Here is a 12,241-nt window from a genome sequence, read left to right on the forward strand (position 1 = left end):
ATTACACCCTGTTCTCTTATGCTTTAAAAATCATAACATTGCAAATAAGCAAGGGTGTCATAGGGACATCTTGAATCCACTCTGGTTATCAGAAGGAAATCATTTGAAAATGTTGTACTTTATTAATAGGAACTCATTAGTTATAACACACTTCACAACAGCCAAAATGCTGTGGTTGAGGACACTGGCTCTAGGGACATTCCTGAGAGGGGCCCCAGACCCTTGGGGCTGAGTATTCAAAACTGCAGCCATTCATTCAGTCATTTGGTTATTGGATGGCTACTGTTTGCAAAAAGTGTGTTGGGTGCAGGGGAGTTCTGAAAAGGAGAGGTGACCTCCTGGGGCACGTGGTGGGGAGAAAACATGGAGAAGGCATTATAGGGAAACCAGTTTTTTAAAAAAGTGGTCATGGGACACTTGGGTGGTTCAGTCGGTTGAGTGTCCTACTTTGGCTCAGGTCATGATCTTACAGTTTGTGAGTTAGAGCCTCGAGTAGGGCTCTGTGCTGACGGTGCAGAGCCTGCTTCGGATTCTGTGTCTCCCTCTCTCCCTGCCTGTCCCCTGCTCCCGCGCGCGCCTGCGTGTGTGTGTGTGTGTGTGTGTGTGTGTGTGTGTGTGTGTGTACGCGCGCGCGCACGCGCGCGTGCGCGTGTGCTCTATCAAAAATAAATAAACATTAAAAAAAATTTAAAAACAAAAGTGGTCAGGGCCAGATCATGGAAAAGCAGGTGATGAAGGCTGGGTTTTATTTGGCAAATAATGGAGAATCGTTGCTGATTTATGAAAGGGGAAGTCCCATGGTTGGATTAATTTGGATTAATTAATTAATTGCAAAAGATTTCAGTGTAGGGATGCCGATTGGAGAAGCAGTGCTAATGAAAAAGAACATAAAGCTATTTCCACCGAAGTTCAGGGTGAGAGACCCTAGAAAGCTGAATTTGAGTAACACTGTGGGAATAGAGCAGGGGGAGCAGGTATGACCTCTGAAGCTTCAGCTGGCACAGCTGTTTACTAAAGGGAAGGGGAGTGGAGTCGGAGGTGACTCAGGAACGCACTCTCCGACCAGAACATCAATGGTCACGTGATCAGAAACAGTGAAGACAGGAGGATAATGGGCTAATTTCAATCCAGACCCTTAAAGCTGCAGGATATAGTGGGAAAAGACTGGGGGGTCAAACTTCTGTCTGCCAATTACTAGCAAGGTGAGCTTGGGTAAAGTACTGATACTCTTTGAATTTCAACGTCCTCATCTGTGAATTAAGATTAATGATACATTTCTCATACTACTACTATGGTTGCTAACATTGGTAGATGCTGTTGTCATCCTTGGTTTACAGATAAAGACACTGAAGTGCAATCAAGTGCAGAGCCAAGATTCAAAGCCAGGCAGTCTGACTCCAGAGCCTACCCCTTTACAGCACAACTTCTAATTTCCTGGTAATCAGAAGTAAAACACTGGCATGTAATAGAGGTCTTTACCTCCTTGCTACTTAGAGTGGGAGCAGGTTAGAAATGTAGGCTCTCAGGCTGCGCCCCAACCTCCTAGATCAGAATCTGCATTTAATCAAGATCTCTAGCTAATCTGTGTGCACACTGGTACCACTTTAAAATCACTGGTTCTCCAGGCGTCTGGGTGGCTCAGTCGGTTAAGCTTCCAATTTCAGTTCAGATCATGATCTCGTTTACGAGTTTGAGCCCCCCATCGGGCTCTGTGTGGACAGCTCAGAGCCTGGAGCCTGCTTCAGATTTTGTGTCTCCCTCTCTCTCTCTCTGCCCCTCCCCCACTAGTGCTCTGTCTGTCTGTCTCTCTCTCAAAAATAAATAAAAAATTTAAAAACAAAATCACTGGTTCTCAAACTTGCTGCACAGTGAGCCCACCCGGGGAACTTTAAGGAATAGGGACACTGCATCGCCTCCCAGGGATTCTGATTTATTAGCTCAGGATGTTTTGCCTGGGCATCTGCATTTTTAAAAACTCCCCAGGTGAGTCCAATACATGGCAAAGTTTGACAATTATAGCTGTACATGTTATGAATGTTTCCTTCTACTCATCCCTCTCCCACTTCACCCAAAGGAAATGGGTTGTTAGTACAAGTGTCTTAAGTAAGACTCTAGGAGCTAAACATTGGCAAATCCCAGTATTCATGTGGTAGCTGTTGTAGATCTGAGTCAGGTAGATAAGACATAAGAATTGTTTACTTTTCTACAACAACTTAATCTTTCCTTTGAGCTCCCATTCTGTAGGGGATGTGTAATGAAATCTCATCAATTGGGTTTCCTGCTTTTTCTCCAAAACCTTGTGTCTAAGTTTTGGGGAACTTCAGTAGCTGGGATTAGGAGGTCAGTATTGTCCTTGAGGTCATTTTGTCCAAGTCTGGGTTCACTAGGTCAGTCCATTGTTCTTTCCATTTGTCCCATTCAAGATGTTGGGGAAACGATTACAAACAATATCCCCCAACCCAGAAATCTTCTATAGTAGAGAAAGAAAACACTTTCGTTATTGTATACACATTAAACCAAATGTGATACACAGCACAAGTAATCCACTAAGAGGTTGCAAAGACAGAAAGAAATCTCACCCTCTTATGTAGCCAAGCAGATACAACCCATACATCCCCGTTCTCAAGATAAACAATAACTAGTCCCCAAGTAAGAGGACTTGCCAGCACCATTTGTCACACTAGCTCATCTGGTAATTTGGTGACTTTACCTAGTAATTGAGGTGACCATCTGGGCTCACTAAGAGGCTTCATCCAAGGAAAAATTTACTTCTTTGTAACAGGATGTAGTTTTGAGAGAATCTCCTACCTCCCCACAGAAACTGGGAGGCAGGGCTGCTATGTATGTGCCTTATGCTTGCAGTACAAAGATATGGTTCCCAGGTCCTTGATAAAGACATTTCTAGGTCAGAAAGCTGGCTAAGGGCTTGTTTAGCTTTTAAAAAGATTTACTTACGTTTCAAAGAGACAGAGAAAGAATTTACAATGACAAGGTTTCTAAAGCAAACGCTCTAAGAAAGTGGAGTGGGAGTGTGTGTCTCTCCCCTTATTTTCAACAGAGAGAATTAAACCTCTTATTTTTAATTTGTGTTTGCCCTCACGACATCCAGCTGCTCTCTTCCATACACCCTTCCATGCCTGAGGGCTTGGGATCCATTCTGCTGCGTCAGTGTGCCTATGGCAGGGAAGTAGCAGGTAGATTGTGGCTCCATCTGCCCAGACACACTGCTCGACCAAAACCTATTTGGCCCTTGTCCCTTTCCTGGGGACACAATCCAAGAAGCAGGACACAGTGCTCCTAAGCAGTCAGGTCCCCAACTTACCTCCCGTTTTGCTGCTTTGACTCCGAAGAGGGGTCTGGGCATCCCTTTCCCTCAGGGACCTACTGCTGCCCATCTTCTTTCTACCCTCTCCCTTTGGTCCAGAGAAGCTCTTCTATTCTTGAGAGTTCTAGTCTAGAATGTAAGTTCCAAGACCTGTCTGTCTGGTCATGAATCTGTCTAGCTCTGTGCCTAGCACTGAGATGGCAGACCAAAAAAAAAAAAAAAAAGTGTGTAGAATGAATGTTTCTTCTGTATCTTCTGTCTGGTCCCTGAGACCTCTTCAATCTAGGAGGAAGGGCTTTGTTCACTCTCCCCAGAGGCTACTTATTTGCTCAAAGGAGGTAGGAACAAGCTGCTGATGAACTACCAGGGATCAGGTAAGAAGTTCAAGAACATTACCCTCTCCACGTGTGTAGATCCAAGTGAGTCAGGGATGCACCATCTTGGTGGGTTTTTACTGAGTCATATGATGAGAATTTTCATTAACCTTTGGGGGAAATAACATCTCTTCTAACCTGTTTCGACTTAAGATTGGATTTTTGCTTTAAGGAGGAAAAAAATATTGAAAATAAAATAATGAACTAATTTATTTTTATGCATTGCACTTGGGCACATATGTATGCACTTTTTATGTAATGCATTTGAACCTCCTCTTAAGGTACCTAAGTTTGTTGAATACAAGGGTCACAAATCTTAGTCCATTTAATGTTTTGTCCTACACATAAATGTGATCAGGTTTTATTCCAACAAGCATAGCAGGTAGAACTGAAGGCAACATAAGTTTATATTAAATGTATTTCTACTCCAGGCAGTTGTAAACATGAATCTCTTTTCCTTAGAGCTATCAGTCCAACTGATCTTTTAATTTGGCAGATAATCCCATAGAGCTGGGGTAATATTTTATTTATTAAGTGTCATTTCTTCAGCAGCTAAAGACATTTGTTTCTTTTTTTACTCAGTCATGCACTTTAATAAGATTATAGATGCATAATGAGTCAGAAAATAAAGATGTGTTTTTCTTGTACTTGTAAAAAATTGTTTTAAGTGACAGGCTTTTACTTTACCGGTTTGTCCCCTTTTTGTTATATTGGTGATTTTTCTATTCATAGGAACATGCCTCCGCATAATATGACTTAGTCTTGTTCCAAGTATCAGTTAAGAATGTAAGTAGGCAAAGATTTGTGTTGGAACATATTTGCCAGCATTTTTAGCATGTTTCAAGTTGCATGTGCAATGTCTGTACACGTATCATGCCCTGCACATACGTTTCACTTGGAGTGGTCAAGCAGGCTGTACGTGCACAGGCTTGCTCTTGGCAGGTACTGAATTCATTCTTTGCTCCTGGAACTCACAAGTAAAAAGCAGAGCCATTTCTCTAATCACGGACTCTGCCTTTGGGTCTTGTTTTCTCTGGTACCTTCTGACAGTGCCTCTTCCTACTTTGTTTACTGCAGCCTGACACACAGACATTTCATGCTCAAAAATGAGCATCACTGTCACTCAGGGATGAGGGCAATTTCAGATAGTGGTTATACACAGTTTCCATGGATTGCAGATACAACTCATATGTTGCTATGTTGTTAGCTTTGCAGATTATAAGCACTAAGCAAACAATTCAGGAAATTCCATGTTCTTTTCCCCATCCCCTTTTCCTCTGGTGGTGCCTTCATGAAGCCCCAACCTTTGAGGGTTTAGTTCTTCAGCTGAAACTGTGACCCCGTTCACTGCTCCCACTTGAGCTACAATATTTGTCTTTCTTTTCTGGTCCCTGGAGTACAGGTCTTTGTTGGGCCCCGAGTACAACTTTCTCAACAATTTGATAGGTGTTCCCTTAGCTCCCCACCCCCCTTTTTTAAAAATTTATTTTAGAGGGGGGTTGCAGGAGTGGGGGAGGAGCAGAGGGAGAGAGAGAGAGAATCTTAAGCAGGTGTCGCGCTCAGTGCGGAGCCCAATTTGGGGCTCAATCCCACAACCCTGTGATCATAACCTGAACGAAATCAAGAGTTGGATGCTCAACCTACTGAGCCACCCAGGTGCCCCTGTATTTCTTTTTATTGTATTCTGTGACTGATGTTTGATGTTAATAACACACGTGTTTATTTATTCAAGGGCCTTTTTATTATTTTTTTTTCCAAAAAAAAAATTTTTTTTTTTTTGAGAGAGAGAAAGAGAGCAAGCACAGGAGGGGCAGAGGGAGAGGGAGAGATAATCTTTCTTTTTTTTTTAATTTTTAAAGTTTATTTAATTATTTTGACAGTGTGAGCAGGGGAGGGGCAGAGAGAGAGGGAGAGAATCCCAAGCAGGCTCTGCACCATCAGCGCAGAGCCTGATGTGGAGTTCAAACTCACAAACCATAAGATCAGAACCTGAGCCAAAATCAAGAGGCCGACACTTAACTGACTGAGCCACCCAGGTGCCCCTAGGGCCCTTTTATTTATTTTTTTTAAACTCTCCATTTTGAGGTAATTGTAGATTCAGTTGGAAGAAATAGTATAGGGAAATCCCACAGACCCAGTTTCCCCAGTGATAATGTCTTAGAAAACCATAGGACAATATTGCAACCAGGACATGATGTTATACAGTCAAGAATCACAAGATTGCCATTGCCACAAAGTTCCCTCCTGTTGTCTGCATCCTTTCCCGAGTGGTGGGTCTGTGTGGTATGCTGGGCACTGCAAGGGATGAAGAAAGGCACCAGATATGGATCCTGTTGACATTGTTTCCATTCAAGGTGGAAAGTGGAAGGCGCCACAGAAAAGGCACCTCCCGAGGAGAGAGTAATTCCTTTTTGCTGATGGGATCAGAGGAGGCTTGTAAGGGCAAATACAAATTAAAAATAAGGAGCTTAATTCTCCCTGTTGAAAATAAGAGAAGACACACACATTCACACTCCCTTTTCTTAGAGCATTTGCTTTAGAAACCTTGTTAAGTGTACATTCTTTGTCTCTTTGAAATGTAAGTAAATCTTTCTAAAAACTAAATAAATCTTTGGCCCTCTTTAGGACCCTGGAATGTCTTTCTCAAGGACTTGGAAACCAGATCTTTGGGTGGTAGACATCCAAGGAACTAGCAGCCCCATCTCCCAGTCTCTGTAGGAGGCTAGGAGCTTAACTTTGGTGGATGCCTTGCTCCACAAGCACCTCCTGTCCTAAAGATAAGAGGAACTTACTTTTCCTTTATATAAAGTCTAATAGCTAACACAGATGGTGACCCCAATTGCCAGGTAAAGTTAGGATGAGCTACATGTGACAGATGATGCTGACAAGTCCTTTTACTCAAGGACCTGTTATTATTTATCTTGAGAACATGTGTGTAATGGGTTCTGTCTGCTCAGAACGAGACTCTTCTCTGTCTTTGTGATCTCTTAGTGACTCCCTGTAATGGGAATTGCATTCGGGTTTGATGCTTATTCAATAATACAAGTGTTTTCTTTCTCTATACTTTGTGGAGAAGATTTCTAGATGCAGAGAAGATTTTGTTTTTAGATCTATTTCCCCAACAGGTTTCATGGGGAAGATAGTGTCCAACCTTGGCTTTGAAGGATTGCTTACAGGCAATGTTACAGGCAACCTATTTAAAAATATATAACACTCTCTATTTGTAGTTTAACCTACATTTTAGGCAGGTGATGGTGGAGACTTTGCTTTGAAATTAAAAAAAAATTTTAATGGAGATGAATTTTACATAACATAAAATTTTAAAAAAATGTATAGTTCATTGGTATTTAGTACATTCACAATGTTGTATAACCAACATACCTATCTAGTTCCAAACCTATTAAACAGTCACTCCCCATTTCCCTCTTCCCCCAGTCTATGTAATGGATGTGGAGAATAATGACAAAAGAAAAAAAATGAAACTTCCTTATAACTTACAGCCCATTGACAAGTCCTTGAGACAAGCATAGCGACTTTCCTCAAGGAGCTCAGCTGCCTCAGTGTTAATACTTTGCTAAAGGCAAAAGGCAACCTTAGCTCAACATTAGCCCGACCTCCAGGATCCTACCAAAAATCCCTTTAGAAACTTCCTATGTTTCTACCCCCCAAGATATATGTTAACAATCATCCTCCAAGCATATGGCCCCCGATATACATCTGAAGGGTCTCATGACTAAGGTTTTACTAGTAGTAAATGACATTTTCCTAACAACAGCTAGCCCCTCAGGGTCCTGGAAAACTTGCTTCCAAGTTCCTTAGAGACTTAGGCTATCCCTAACCCCCCCTCCCAGCTTGAAGGTATATAATCAGTCACTCCTCACAGACCCAGTGCAACTCTTTCTGCCCACAGGTCCTGTCCTCCTGCTTTACTAATACCACTCTTTTTTGCACAGAAGGCATTTCCAAAATTCTTTCTTTCTTTTTTTTAAAATTTTAAATGTTTATTTTATTTTTGAGGGAGAGAGACAAAATGTGAATGGGGGAGGGGCAGAGAGAGAAAGGGAGACACAGAATCTGAAGCAGGCTATAGGCTCTGTGCTGACAGCACAGAGCCTGACATGGGGATTGAACTCACAGCCCATGAAATCATGACCTGAGCAGAAGTCGGCTGCTTAACTGACTGAACCACCCAGGCGCCCCCCAAAATTCTTTCTTGACCATTTGCTCCCTAACTCCAACAATTTCACATCATAACCATCGATTTGCTGTGTCTTTACAGATAGCAGCATTGATCATAATACTCAAATGGTGGAAATAACCCAGGTGTCCATCAGCAAATGAATGGACACACTAATTGTGGTATTTCTGTACAATGGAATTTTCTTCAGCCATAATAAGGGATGACATACTGATGTATGGAAGAGCCTGCAAACCTTATACAAAGTGGAAGAAACCAGACACCAAAGCATACACCATACACCAAGCACTGTATGCTTCTATTTATATGAAATGTCCAGAATTGGTTAACAAAAAAATTTTTGAGGGAACATTTTAGCACACGCAGGAAGACATTATATGCTAGATGCATTATATGCATTATATAGCATTAGATGCTAAATGCATTATATGCATTATATCAGAGATGATTAGGTCATTGTGTGGAGTTTTTTTTTGTTTTTGTTTTTGTTTTTTCTGGTAAATAGAAGTAGTAAAGTGGAAGAGGTGGTAAGTAGAAAATCGGAGGATGGCTGATGATGGCAGAAGCAAGACTTCACAGAAATTCCTCTGCTTGGCTTTCAACATCCACCCTACCTGAGCCAGCTGGTGCCTCAGTATGAACCTTCTCTGATCATAGGGCCGGTCAATTCCTGGTCCTGGAAATACGCCCTGTGCAACTCTTGTAGTTGCGATAGTCCAGTCCTCAGAATCGAGCATTTATGTGTTTCAAATGCCCTGAATGCAGGACCCCGCTGTGGTTGTCCTCTCCAATAGCCTCCCCATGACAGATTGTGTGAGCAGCATGAGACGTGCGTGGATCGCATTCAAAGGTATGACGTAGTTCTTATCTATAACCCAAGTTCATATATTTTTGGATATTATTTTTGCTTATTGGTCTGCACATAATGACTGGAATTACTAAGTTCTATTTTCAGGTTTAAATGTTCTTCCACTGCCCAAAGTGGCCAGATGAATGTGCCCACTCCAGAAATGCCTCTCCATATCCCGTGGCCCTTTTTGCTTTATTTCTCCATGATGTCCATTTTCTCCTTAATTTCTTGCTGCCAGTGCTGAGCCCTCCAACTTTCCCTGGGCTGGACTCTGCTCCCTGCCAACTGCTGTCAAATGCATCGGTTTCTATCTCCCCATCTTTCTCTTCTTTTCTTGCTTCTACCTTCCTGGTTAGTGTGTAAGTATCTGAGTGCCTTCCAGCTGCTCAGATAGGTTATATAGTTTTGGAGGACACAGGAAGCATAGTAGTACATTCATACTTGTATATACCCATGGATCTCTTTCTAACTAAGCTTGATGTATAAAAACTGGAGTCCCAGCAGTGGTACCTTGAGGCTTTTTATAAAGACACATTTTACAAAAGAAATTTTAGCTGTACAAAAAAACTTTTTTACATTTATTTCCCCACTGGCTTGGAGGAGGTAGTGTCTGACCCTAACTATTAAATGAATGGCATTTAAAAGTACATAGATTAATAAAAATTGTACTTCTCCACAACCTTTTAGTGGCGTTCAAAATGCTTGGTAATTATTTCCTCCTTCACTAAATTGAGAACTTCTCCAGGGCACAGAGTATATGTTTTATATTTCTTTGGAACCTGCCCCAACTCCCGGCTTTAATGGGTTTTGCCATGAATCCTTTACACTTAATGTTCATTTAATGCTTTCGAACAAATGGATGAATATCAGAGTAGATTATCTTTTACTGACTTTATATCATGTCTTGAAAATGAATTGATTATTGTTAAACTTCTGTCAAAAATATGTTTTGGATTCTGGAAATGTTCGTTGCAAGGTTCAGGTGTGTTTTGACATTCTCGTTGTATAACCAGGAGAAGAGTTGCTCTCTTAGGGATTGGTGTTGTATACTCAAGACAGAATGATAATCTTTTCCTCTTGGGTGTGGGGCTGTGTTCAGATTAAAGACACTAATCCAGCATACCCAGCAATTATTCGGTTTAATGCAACATAATTACATCTATAGATCATATCACTTTATGTGAAAAGAGTACTTCTACTTCTGTGAATAATTTTACACGTTTGGAGAAAATGCTGGAATCAGTAGTTTGACCTTCAAAAATCATCTTCAAAACGTCTCCAAGCAGCCACAAGACTAGCCATGTGTGCTTTCAATGATAGGATCATTGAAGTCAGCGTTGTTTGAGAATTAGGGAAACATTTTCTATTCTCTTTGATAAATTCTCAGTGTTAATCTTAGAGATTGAGTAAATCAGAACCCATTCTTTTCAACTATAGGATTCTGTACGATACCTTTCATAGTTTAGCTATATTACCTTTTTACTTCTAATCATAACTTCATATAGTTAGCAGTCAATAAATTTTGAGCTGTTAAAAATAATCTGGCATCTGGGCGCCTGGGTGGCTCAGTTGGTTAAACATCTGACTCTTGGGGTGTCTGGGTGGCTCAGTTGGTTAGGCGTCTGACTTCGGCTCAGGTCATGATCTCACAGTTTCTGGGTTCGAGCCCCGCATCAGGCTCTGTGCTGACAGCTTGGAGACTGGAGCCTGCTTTAGATTCTGTGTATCCCTCTCTCTCTGCCCCTCTCCTGCTTGCACTCTGTCTCTCTTTCTCAAAAATAAATAAACATTAAAAAAATTAAAAAAAAAAAACCATCTGACTCTTGATTTCAGCTCAGGTCTTGATCTCAGGGTTGTGAGTTCAAGCCCTGTGTTGGGCTCCATGCTGTGCATGAAGCCTGCTTAAAAAAAAGAGTTAAGGGGCGCCTGGGTGGCTCAGTCGGTTAAGTGTCCAACTTCGGCTCAGGTCATGATCTCGCGGTCCGTGAGTTCCAGCCCCGCGTCGGGCTCTGTGCTGACTGTTCAGAGCCTGGAGCCTGTTCCAGATTCTGTCTCCCTCTCTCTCTGACCCTCCCCCGTTCATGCTCTGTCTCTCTCTGTCTCAAAAATAAATAAAAACATTAAAAAAAAATTAAAAAAAAAGAGTTAAAAAACTAATCTGGTATTAAGATAAAAGTGTGCTGATTCATTTGCTGATTTAGCACTTAACACAGTTGCCGATTTCTTGAAGACTAGTCTTCAGCAATACTATGTTCATTGGTGGCACAAAGTGTTCTGAAATCAGTGAACGTTTTTTGTTTCCTTTTAATTTTCTGGCCCCTCAGTTTGGCTTCTGTTTCTCTTTGGCTTCTTACACCACTGGTCCATTCAGAAAAAAAAAAAAAAAATTAAGTTTAATACCTTTTAAGATGTCTTTTGGCTTAAATCTTAAGCAATTACATTTGGAAATTAACACATTTTCTGAAATTTAGTCCAGTCTATATGAAAAACAAACTGTTGGTAGGGGTAGAATAGTTGCCCTTTAGCAACTCCACGTTCTGCCACACCTTTTATGAATATTTTCGGTGTTGCCTTCAGAAAAATTCATTATACTAATCCATTAAGCTTCAACTCCTTCGTAATTGCTTTTTTTTTTTTTTTCAAAGGTCTCAGCTCACCGGTGGCTCAGTACATCTATCCTTGCTGACTCCTGACGTGAAACTTGGTGATATGTTGACACGCAGGTACTACAAGCTCAGTTACCCTCAAAAATCATTACCTTTGAAACTTCTCCAAGTAGCCAGAAAACTAGTGACTCATACTTTGGAAGAGATGGTCATTGAAGTCAGCATTGTTTGAGGTTTAGGGAAACATTTTCAACTTTCTTTGAGAAATCCTAAGTGTTAATCATTTAGGATTCACTTTGGTCTTTTTTCAACTATGATACTTTTGATGGTTTAGCTATATTACTTTTTAGCTACATCATATTATATTCTATTTTCTATTATTTGATAGTTTAGCTGTATTACCTTATTACTGTACCTGCATATTGTAAGCGATAAATGGTTTGTGAGTTAAGTACCTATGAGGCTGGCTTTGCATGATTCCTTTCTGAATATGGAATTGGGTATTTTTGTGTGTGACTCATTTCTGAAAGGGACCTCTCTGCTGTGGTTCTTTTTCTATTAAAATTTTTTTTTAGTTTGTTTATTTTGAGAGAGAGGGAGAGAGAGCGAGCATGTGAGCCCGAGAGGGGCTGAGAGAGAGAGGGAGAGAGAGAATCCCAAGCAGGCTCTGTGCTGCCAGTGCAGAGCCAGACATGGGGCTCAATCTCACAAACCATGAGATCATGACCTAAACTGAAATCAAGAGTCAGACGCGTAACTGACTGAACCACCCAGACACCCCTCTGCCATGGTTCTTGATAATTCATCCTTCAAAATACAGTTAGTTCTGAATTTTTAGAGTTTTGTTAGCCATAACATGGTTTTTAAAATGCACTTAAAAGGTTTGAA

The sequence above is a fragment of the Acinonyx jubatus genome, chromosome E1 (genome assembly GCF_027475565.1).
Source record: "Acinonyx jubatus isolate Ajub_Pintada_27869175 chromosome E1, VMU_Ajub_asm_v1.0, whole genome shotgun sequence".
Classification (NCBI taxonomy): Eukaryota; Metazoa; Chordata; class Mammalia; order Carnivora; family Felidae; genus Acinonyx; species Acinonyx jubatus.